This window comes from Theropithecus gelada, chromosome 15 (assembly GCF_003255815.1).
Source record: "Theropithecus gelada isolate Dixy chromosome 15, Tgel_1.0, whole genome shotgun sequence".
Taxonomy (NCBI): Eukaryota; Metazoa; Chordata; class Mammalia; order Primates; family Cercopithecidae; genus Theropithecus; species Theropithecus gelada.
Genome location: NC_037683.1, coordinates 101019937 through 101030882, shown reverse-complemented (window position 1 = coordinate 101030882; position 10946 = coordinate 101019937). Strand labels below are relative to the sequence as shown.

Below are 10946 nucleotides of genomic sequence, written 5' to 3'. Positions count from 1 at the left end.
GGTCAGGTATGTGAACTCCATAGTGGTGGATATGCACCACATCTTGGTCTATAGAGAAATCTTCATGTACCCAGGCGACCAGAAGAGCCCTCAGGGCAAAGGAATTCTCCTTTGTCCACCAGCTGTGCATCCAGTCAGGGAGCAGGAGGAGCTCTCTCCTGTCATACCTGCTGTTTGGCTACTGCGCTGCTGCTCCTTGGTATGTCTGTGTGGTGGGCAGGGGAAGAGAAACCAGCTCTATTTCCCTTGAATGAGCCTCCAGGCTGTGGTAGGTTTGAAGGAGAAGGCCGAAGTCATGTGACTGGTGATTCTTACTGTCCTTCCCCTTCGGCCTCACACTCATCATTCACCATGAGCCAGCTGTGTGTCCTATTTGCCACAGGCTGCGTCTGACTTTTAGCTTCAGCGCCAGCTGATTTGGGGTCATAGACCGCATAAGGAATCTAATGAAATTTATCAACACACTTGCCAGAAAAATGCATATAAGCATACACATTACGTACACATTACATGTTTAGAGGGTTTACAGATGCCCTGAAATCTACCCAAGAATCCCCTAGAGGAGTCGCACACCCCAGAATAGGAACTTCTGCTCAGAGCTCATCAAATATGACTGTAAATGTTGTTCCAGGGAAGTCTAACTGCAACTCAGCTCTATCCCATATCCATTAATTGCAGGGCAGAGGCCAGCGGCAGAAGTTGTAACTGATAATTTTCTTTTGCGGGGCCTGTGGCTGGCAGCTCTGGGTGGAGAAGATCTCCTTGATGCAAGAGCTGAAGGCTCTTCCCCAACATCAGCAAGCCTGGGGAGCTGAGCAGGTGTCTTTGTCCTGAACTTCCTGGGCCACCTTCTCTGGCAGCAGGGAGCAGCCCGGGGCAGCAAGGAGCACTCTTGGAGATGGGTCAGGCTTCTTTTTTTTTTTTTTTTTGAGACAGAGTCTCGCCCTGTCACCCAGGCTGGAGTGCAGTGGGGCAATCTCGGCTCACTGCAAGCTCCGCCTCCCGGGTTCACGCCATTCTCCTGCCTCAGCCTCCCGAGTAGCTGGGACTACAGGCGCCCGCCACCACGCCCAGCTAATTTTTTGTATTTTTAGTGGAGACGGGGTTTCACCGTGTTAGCCAGGATGGTCTCGACCTCCTGACCTTGTGATCCTCCCGCCTCAGCCTCCTAGAGTGCTGGGATTACAGGCGTGAGCCACCGCGCCCGGCCAGGTCAGGCTTCTTAAGGGGAAGGACCCCTCCAGCAGGGCTGTGTGAGCTGGGGACAACACGGCCCTCCCAGCAGGAACTCACTGGAGACACCTGGGTCTTGTCAATCAAGTTATTTTCTGTCAAACAGTTGGGATAAACATTTCCCTCAAGAGGCCCCTGACTGCACCTGAAGGAACTGAGGTCTCCCTGGGTCTCCAGGGTCCTGGATGTGGACGTCCTGCGGAGAGGAGGGGGTTTTTCTTGTCCTCCTGCTCCTGCGTCTCTCTGCCTGACCCTCCTCCTCTATCACTGCTCTGGGCTTTCCTTGGGTCCTCACCTTGGTCTTATTCGGCAGCCTGGCTGGGATGGGAATCAGCTTCCTGGCCCCGGCCACCTGCTCCCGTGGTGAAGGCAGTTGGAGAGGGAACTGGCTGCTGGGAGGAGGGATCCTCACCGAGCTGGGGTGTCCCAACATCATGGAGTTGCGAGCAGACAGCACGGGTTTCTTCCTTGAGGGGAGCCCGCCGCCCACAGCAGGCAGGACCCCCAGGGGGACGTCCGTGTCTGGCGGGAGAGGACACGGTTTCCTAGGGGCGTTGTAGAAGCTGACTGGAGAAGGCCCGCGGCTCTGCTGAGGGTTGAAGAGGAATCGGAAAGGGCCCGGGGTAGGCGTGGGCGCCGCAGGCTGAGCCGGGCCAGGCTGAGAGGACTCACGGGCTATGGGAGCTTGTGAGCGACCGCCCGGCAGGGGTCTGCGGCGGGACCGGGGACGAAATATACTTAATAAATTGCCCATTTAGAGCAAGTTGTGCGGGTACAATGGCGAGAAAACGGTCAGTAATGGAGACGCTGCTCCGTAGTCGACCACTTCTCTTTCGCCAGGCGCGCACTGGGCAGCTGAGCGCTTGTGACGTCCCAATGGGGCTGGTGACAGAACCAGAGCGTGCAGAAGCGCGCGGGAGCACCCCCGTCCTAGGGCGCCTACCAGAGGGGTCAAAGGGCAAAACGGAGAGCCCCACCCCCACCACTCCCGCCCCCACAGGACCCAGCAGGACTCTCTCACACCTGGGGACATCCTGCTCCTGGGGACAGGTATGTGGCCTCTGATGGGCCCCTCTGTGGGGCTGTGGGGGATGCGGGGCTGACATATCAGAGCCCTTTCCGCCTGGCGCCTGGCCTGGGCACTGCCTTGGCACCCAGTGGCCCTGTATTGCCCAACCCAGTCCCCTGGGTTACAGGGCCAGAATCTGCTGGAAGCCCAGCACGGGCCCACCCGCATCCTGCCAGGTTCCCCCAGGGCTGCTCCAGTGCCTCTGTGCCGCCTGGAGCCAGGCCCGCCTTCTCCATGGCCGCCCTGGCCCCTAGGGCCACCAGTCCCGCTATGCAGGTTTCCAGGGAGAGAATGCGGTGCTCTGACCTGACTGGATGCTGCCCCTTACCACATCCCTTCCTGGCAGGCAGGGCCTCTACTTCTTTTCACAAATTTACCTAAGACCTTCCCGCAGGTCCTTCAGGTGGTCATGGCCCAGCTGGGCTTTGAACCTGGGCTGTGTGATTCCACAGCTGGCACTCTGGCCTGTGTGCCTCCCGATCATGGATACAGCACGTATTCTTATTTATTCCTGTAGTCCTGGGGTACTTCGCACCGTGGCATATCTGTAATAAGCACATGCACACCTAGAAGGAGGTCTTCACTTCAACATATAAGTTGACCATGGCCCACTCTGGGCTCCAGTCCTCTACAAAGATGTAGGGCAGGGACTACCCATTGTCAGCACTGCACCATCTCACATTGCTCTTCTTATGGAGCATTCAGCCCAGATGTTTTTTCTTATCTAGTGGGAAGGATCCAAGTATGTAAAGCTTATGTTCTACATCAGCTTTGGTCTATCCTGAAAGAAATTCACCAGGGGAATTATTTCATATTGATAAGAAGCCAGTTTCTTTGGCCTTCCTGGAATATGTCTTGAAAGCAAATGTGTCATTTATTTGCAAGTTAATAGTGGAGCAATGTATTGGATTAAAATATGATCAACGAAATTTGGTCATTGTGAGCATGCCAGCTGGATCCACTCTTCACCACCCATTAACACCTAAATATAATTTCAGATCTTATGCCCAAGAGAATGACATACTCTTGGGTGTCTGGACAAGGAGAACATGCATGAAAAATCAACAATTCTTCTTACCCATCAGGCAAGTGAAGTCATGGAGCAAACCATGACCCCATAACTGGAGAGACAGAATAATACCAAAAGCCACAACTTACAGCCTCAGAAACCCACAGGTAGAGACCTCCACAGGAACAAGCAACTGGGTGGGGAAAGCAAAGTGCAACTGACAAATTGCTGGAGGCCCAGTGTGAACAAGGCTGAGAGTTAAAACTCTAGGAGTTTCTAGCCATAGAGAGGCCCCATGAGCTGTAAAGCTTCAATAGCTCTACTGGGTTCTGAAAGTGAAAAGGTGTGAAATATTGCATTTCTCTAATGATTAGTAATGTTGCATTACTCTGGTGGTTAGTAATTTTTTCCTTTTTTCTGGACACTTGTATGTCTTTTTTTTGAGAAGTATCTGTTAATGTCTTTTGCCCATTTCTTGATGAGGCTATTTGGTTTTTAATTTTGTCTTGTTCAATTGTTTACGTTCCTTATAGATTCTGGATATTAGGGCTTTGTCAGATGCTTAGTTTGCAAATATTTTCTCCCCTTCTGTAGGTTGTCTGCTTACTCTGTTGATAGTTCCTTTACTGTGCGGAAGCTCTTTCATTTAATTAGGTCCCACTTGTCAATTTTTGTATTTGCTTTTGAGGATATAGTCATAAATTCTTTGCCAATGCTGATGTGCAGAATGCTGTTTTCTAGGTTTTCTTCTAAGGTTCTTATATTCTGAGGTCTTACATTTGAATCTTTAATCCATCATGGTTACTTTTTGTATATGGTGAAAGGTAGGGGTCCAGTTTCAGTCTTCAGCATATGGCTAGCCAGATATCTCGGGAACATTTATTGACTAGGGAGTCCTTTCCTCTTTGTTTATTTGTGTCAACTTTGTTGAAGATCATATGGCTATAGCTGTTCGGCTTTATTCTTGGGTTCTCTGTTCTGTTCCATTGGTCTGCATGTTTGTTTTTGTACCAGTACCATGCTGTTTTGGTTACTGTAGCCTTATAGTATAATTTGAAGTCTGGTAGCATGATGTCTCTGGCTTTGTTCTTTTTGCTCAGGATTGCTTTAGCTATTCAGACCCTTTATTAGTTCCACATAAATTTTAGAATAGTTTTTTCTAGTTCTGTGAAAAATGATGTTGGTAGCTTGATAGGAATCATATTGAATCCATAGATTGCTTTGGGCAGTATGGCCATTTTATCAATATTGATTCTTCAAATTAATGAGCATGGAATGTTTTTCCATTTGTTTGTGTCATCTCTGATTTCTTTCAGCAGTGTTTTGTAGTTCTGGTAGAGATCTTTTACCTCCTTGGTTAGATGTATTCTTACATATTTATTTATTTATTTGTTTTTGACTATTGTAAATGGGATTGCTTGCTTTATTGGGTTTTCAGCTTGATAGTTATTGTTATATAGAAATGCTACTTATTTTGTACATTTGTATTATGTCCTTAAACTATATCGAAAGCATTTATTAGTTCCAGGATTCTTTTGGTGGAGTCCTTAGGATTTTCTAGGTGTAGAATCATATAGTTTAACTTCTTTTCTTATTTGGATGCCTATTATTTCTTTCTCTTGCTTGATTGCTCTGGCTTGGACTTCTTGTTATGTCAATTTTATCTGAATTTTTAAAACAATGTATTAGAGATAAAAATAAACATATCTACAACATGAGTAATAATTGCAGACCAGGGGTTACGAACCTTGAGAATCGTCATTTGAATCTTTTTTTTGGGGGGCGGGGGGAGGTCACTAACTGACTTTTTCTCATCCATGCTCAGGATGCGCATTGAGCACTCTTCATCTAACAGCCCTGACCCATGCAGAACCTGCACCCAAGAATCAAGCTCAGGCTTTTTGGCCACTTCTGGTTTAACCTCTGGCCCCTTTATGACTGCACTGATAACTCGAGGAGGAGTCTGGCCAGATGCCTGCTGAGTAGGCACTGAGAGACTCATTACAGGTGTACATGGGCTACTGAAAAAGGGGTAAGTGCTCTCACAGCCAATGGTGTTCCAACAATGTTAATGCTTCCTGATCCAGTTAAATTTGACTTTGTCTACAGTCGACACTGTGCAAGCTGTGTAGCTGAGATGGTAATAATTTTGACAGGCTGCATGGTGATTTTGTCTCGGTTTTCAGTAGCAGCTGGCATCATAGTAGGGATTATCTGAATGACTACCTTTGGAGAGGTCACTGTTGTTGGACTAGTGCTGGTTATTAATGATGCACCTGCATTGACTGACTGAACTGCCACAGTTGAAATGTTCTGACCCAGTGATGTCATTACAACAGTACTTGCATTGCCACACGAACCGTCCTTGGAGCTGCTATTGCTGATACAGATTCAGTGGTAGCTGGAAACCTGCATGAAGCATCGTGACCAGGGGAAGTGATATTCACGACTTTAGCTACACCCTTCTCTGCTCTGGGTAGCCTTCTCCACCTCAAATCAGCTAGGCTTAATAATAGTTACAATTGGCATTAATCAGCTGCACCTAGCATTTCTACATGTCTGCACCCATGCTTTCTTTAAAGTGTTTATAAGGGATGAATTTTTTCCCCCACAAACAGAGGATGTTGCTTTCAGGAGACTTTCTGCAGACAGTGACACTTATTCCAATGATTTTTCGTCAGTAGCTCCTGCTAAATCTTCATTACAGGTTTCACTTCTGTCATCATCTATGACCACGATGTTTTTGGGCATATCCTTGAACTGATTTACAAGCCTCTGTCCTTCGACTTTTACAAGAATTCCCCTTTGGTAGCTTTGCAAGAATACCCCTTTGGTAATAGTATCTCAAAGCTTGTTCCATAGTTTCATAGTTCATGTCTGGTTTGTTCTTATGCTTTCCCCAAAGCTTATAGACAGCCTTTGAATCCACCAGCCTGAACATGCCTTTTTCTCTCTGAATCCATTTAATATACTGGGGACAAGTATTTTTATCTTTAAGTAGATATAAAAGAAACTCCTACAAATATATTATGTTTCCTTTTCCTTCTCTCGGTTTTTTTTTTTATACCTGACTCAGGAGACCCGCTGGAAATTGGTGGTTGTTGGGTCTTTGGTTTACGGCCAATTTTTTTCCTTTTCATTGGTTCATGGTTATCTGGTGAAGTAGGAATAGGAGAGGTATCCATTGGTTCAGATCCCTCAGTTGACATCTCCACTACAGTTTCTGTAATGACATCTGGCCTCACAGCAACATGGATAAATTCAGGACTTCTTGAATCCCTCAAGTAGGTAGGAGATTCCATAGGAAGCAAGGCTTCAGCAGCTTCAATTCTCTTTTGGAGTCATATTCAAAATAATCTTGCTCAGGTGAATGTCTTAAAGCATTTCTGCTGTTTTCCTCTAGTAGCTTCATATTTTGGGGTCTTACATTTATGTCTTTAATCCATTTGAGTTTATTTTCCTATCTGGTGGAGGATAGAAATCCAGTTTCATTCTGTGTGTGCACATCCCATTTTCCAAGCACCATTTGTTGAAGAGTCTGTCCTGTTTGCAATGTGTGCTCTTGCCTTGGCACTTTGTCAAAAATCAGTTGGCTGTAGATGCATGGAGTTATTTCTGGGCTTTCTGTTCTGTCCCTTTGCTCTATTTGTCTTTATGCTAATGCCATCCTGTTTAGGTTATTATAACTTTGTAGTGTATTGTGTATTTTGAAGTCAGGCAATATGATGTTTGGAGCTTACTTTCTTTTTTTTCTTCTCCAGATTGCTTTGGCTATTTGGGGTCTTTTTTGATTCCATATGAAGTTTAGCATTGTTTTTCCTATCTCTGTTAAGAGTGTCACTGGTATTTTGATAGAGATTTCATTGAATCTGTAGATAGCTTTGGGTAAGACTGGCATCTTAAAAATATTAGTTTTTCTAATGCAAGAACACAGGACATCTTTCCATTTGTTTGCATGCTCTTAATTTCTTTCATCAATATTTTATACCTTTCAAAGCAGAGGTCTTTCAGCTGCTGGTTAAATTTATTTTTAGGCATCTCATTTTTTGTGGCTATTTTCTATGGAATCATTTTCTACATTTTCTTTTCAGATAGTCCATTATTGGTGTATACAAGTGCTACCAATTTCTGTATTTTGTCTTTGTATCCTGCAACTTTACTGAATTCATTTATGTTAACAGGTTTTTTTCAGTGGAATCTTCAGCATTTTCTGTATATACGAGTATAAATCTAGAGAAAAGTAAACTCTCATACACTGGTGGTGGAAATATAAATTAATAAAGCCACTGTGGAGAACAGTTAGGAGGTTCCTTATAAAACTACAAATAGAGCTACCATACAAATCAGTGATCCCACTGCTGGGTGTATACATAAAAGAAAGGAAATCAGTATATTGAAGAGAAGTTGGCAGTCCCCTGTTTACTGCAGCACTGTTCCCAATAACTAAGATTTGGAGGAACCCTAAGTGTCCATCACTAGATGAAGGGGTAAAGAGAATGTGGTGTATATACACAATGGAGGACTATTCAGCCATAAAAAGGAATGAGATTTTGTCATTTGCAACAATATGGATGGAACTGGAGGTCATTATGTTAAGTGCAACAAGCCAGGCACAGAAAGACAAACGTGGCATTTTCTTACTTATTCATGGGATCTAAAAATCAAAACAATTGAGCTGATGGGCACAGAGAGCAGAAGAATGGTTGCCAGAGGCTGGGAAAGGTAGTGGAAGGGGATTGGTAGGGGTGGGTGGGGATAGTTAATGGGTATTAAAAAAATTACTAAGAATTAATAAGACCTACTATTTGATAGCACAGTAGAGTGACTATAGTCAAAAATAAAGTAATTGAACATTTAAAAATAACCTAAGAAGTATACTTGGATTTTTGTAACAGAAAGGATAAATGCGTGAGGGAATGGATACCACATTCTTCATGATGTGATTATTATCCATTGCATGCCTGCATCAAAACATCTCATGTACCCCATAAATATATGCACCTACTATGTACCCACAAACATTAAAAAACTAAAAATAAAAGAAAAATAAAAAGAGATGCATCCTTTGGTTCCTGAAGCATGGAGGTGCTGCTGTGAGGTGCAGGAACTCCTTGTGGCAGCCACAGCTAGAGTGAGGTGGATGGAGATGCTGGTGATGGAGAGTGGAGTCCTGGTGAGCTGCAGAGAAGGCCGCTGGCACCCGTGCTGGCGAGATGCCTTATGCTGGGGTCAGGGTGGCCTTAGGCCAGGCTCTGCCTCTGCCCATTCCAGCTGTGTGAGAGGCTGGTGGAGATCAGCCTCCCCACACCCATTTCTCTTCCTGGGCCCGTAGGAAGACTACATTTCCCAGCCTCCCTTGCTTTTAGGTGAGGGCCAGGGGTTTTGTCAAATGGGGTGGGGGTAGAATTACATCTAGGTTGACCCCCAATGCTCAATCCTTCATCCTCTCTCTTCCCTTCTGAGCCACTTCTGAAGCCATGCATTTTAGAGACAGAGTCATGACTCGGCAGGAGCCTGGAGGCCTGAGCCATTTACCCTGTTGCTATCAGCCTGGCATGGGAAGGAGAAACAAATCTTTGCTGTATTAAGTCACTGGGGTTTCAGGCTTATTTATTGCTGCAGCATAACCTATGCTATCCTGACTAGGGTAGACTGAGCTTGGCAACATTTTTAACCTCTCTGAGTCTCCCTTTCTTCATTTGCAAAATGTTAATTGTAATATCTGTTGTACTCAAGGCCATCTTTGCTGTAGGTAACAGAAACCCATTCATTCTGGCTGAAGCAGAAAGGGAATTTGTTGGAATATTTCAGGGGACTCTTATGAAATCCAGCAGCCACTGTCTTCCTAGCAGCCACTGTCTTCCTAGCCTCAAGGACATATCCTTCACGTCCCAGCATTGTCATCCAATCCACTGTGTCTCTGTGTCTCACAGCAAGTTCCAGAAGAAAAAATCGGATTGTCTTAGTTCGTGTCAAGTCAGCTGTAGCCAGAGACCAGGGTCACATAAGACAAATGTGGCCTTGGGTTTTCTTATGAGCAGGGTGCACTTTTCTGTTAGGTGTGTATCAGGAGGGAGAGGGATTACTAGTGCCATTTGTAAGGAGTCTTCTCTGCCCTGTAAAGAGATCCAAGGGAAGGCCTGCTACTTCTGCTTGCATCCAGACCAGCTGTCAACCCCTTTCAGCCACATTTAAATGTTAGACATTTGAGTTACCCGCATGGTCTGAAATTGCAACTGGTGACCTTTCAGCAAATCTCAAAGTTCTTTCAGGGTGCACAACAGTGTGGACACACAGAGCAGCCCAGAGGGAGGGAGAGTGGTGTCCACTTCACAGTTACTTCAGCGCCACTGATGCATCCGTGAGCACAAAACTATTTATTTATGGGCTTGCTCTGCTTGGTAGAGACCCTCACAAGCCTGAGACGAAGTAGTAAGGACGAAAGGAGTCTCTGAACAATAGGATAGTCTGATGGTAGTTCATAGGGCGGGACCTCCACCCAAAGGCTAGGATCTGGGCTGTGACTCTAGAGTACTAGCGGAGGTCACATTCTCTGTTAGGAAAACTCTGTTAGGATGCTTTCCATGCACCCTGTCAAGTGACCCCAACATACACTTTTGCATGAAACCTCAGCATTCCTGCATACAGCATGGCAGCCACCTTTGGGGCATCTACTCAGCCCATGATCCCCATCTCATACAAAAGAAAAAGAACGTGATGATCATCGCCAAGAAGGTGCGTCCAAGGGCTGCAGTGCCCCTACTCGCCATTAGATGATGCTACTGAGCCAGGAACAATCTGCTTTTCTTTAATTTCTGGGATTTTCTTCTATTTCTTAACATTGGTTTTCTAGAAACAATGGATTGCCACCTTTCTAGTTGGAAATCTTGAGCTGTCTAATGAAAGAAGACTCTACAGTAGGACAGTGATTCATTCAGGAGATAGTTCAGAGTGATGTACGGAACCACCTCAGTGGGCGGTTATTCACGGCTGTTCACTTTATCTGTCAGTGAAAAGTGACACATCTTTTGGGGCTTGAATTTGTGGAGTCCAGTAAAAACCAGAGTTCCTTGGAAGAGCTGTAAAATACAGCCTAGTACTCTCACCACCCCCCTTCTTGTTTCCATCCCCACCCTCACCCCACACTTTGCAAGGGGGTTATTGTTCGAGCAGAGATTTCTTCATGCCTGATGAGCTGTTAGACCAGTCTAGAAAGGAAATCACGAGGATCCTGTGCTCTTGTCTAACACGATGGTAAAGTTGGTTAGTGCAGGGCATGGCTAGGGAGGGACCATATTCACTATGGGTCCACGAATAGCTTTTTATAGAGAGAGGTTTGCTGGCAGTCAAAAGGTTCAACCAATGTTCAGCAGCAATACAGTAACACAGAATAGATGCTATTCTATCTGACCCAAAAAGTTGGCTGAACTCCTCAGGAGTCACAAGCACACTGGCCCTGATATTTCAATGAACTATGAAACAAAGCACTGACCCGCCTCTCTCTCAAATGGAATAGCATCTATTGGGCTATTTGCCCTTCTTTGACACATTGGAAATTGTAGACAAGAGGCTATTTCTTTGTAGATTGGCTGGAAGAATGGAAAAGGTAAAGTAAAGCCAAATGTATTTAACCTC

At 45.4% G+C, this 10946-nt stretch overlaps 1 pseudogene; it reads right to left on the bottom strand.

The window, feature by feature from the left end:
• Positions 1-1357: 1357 nt before the first annotated feature.
• On the bottom strand, positions 1358-9532 carry LOC112607759 (annotated as a pseudogene).
• Positions 9533-10946: the final 1414 nt, after the last annotated feature.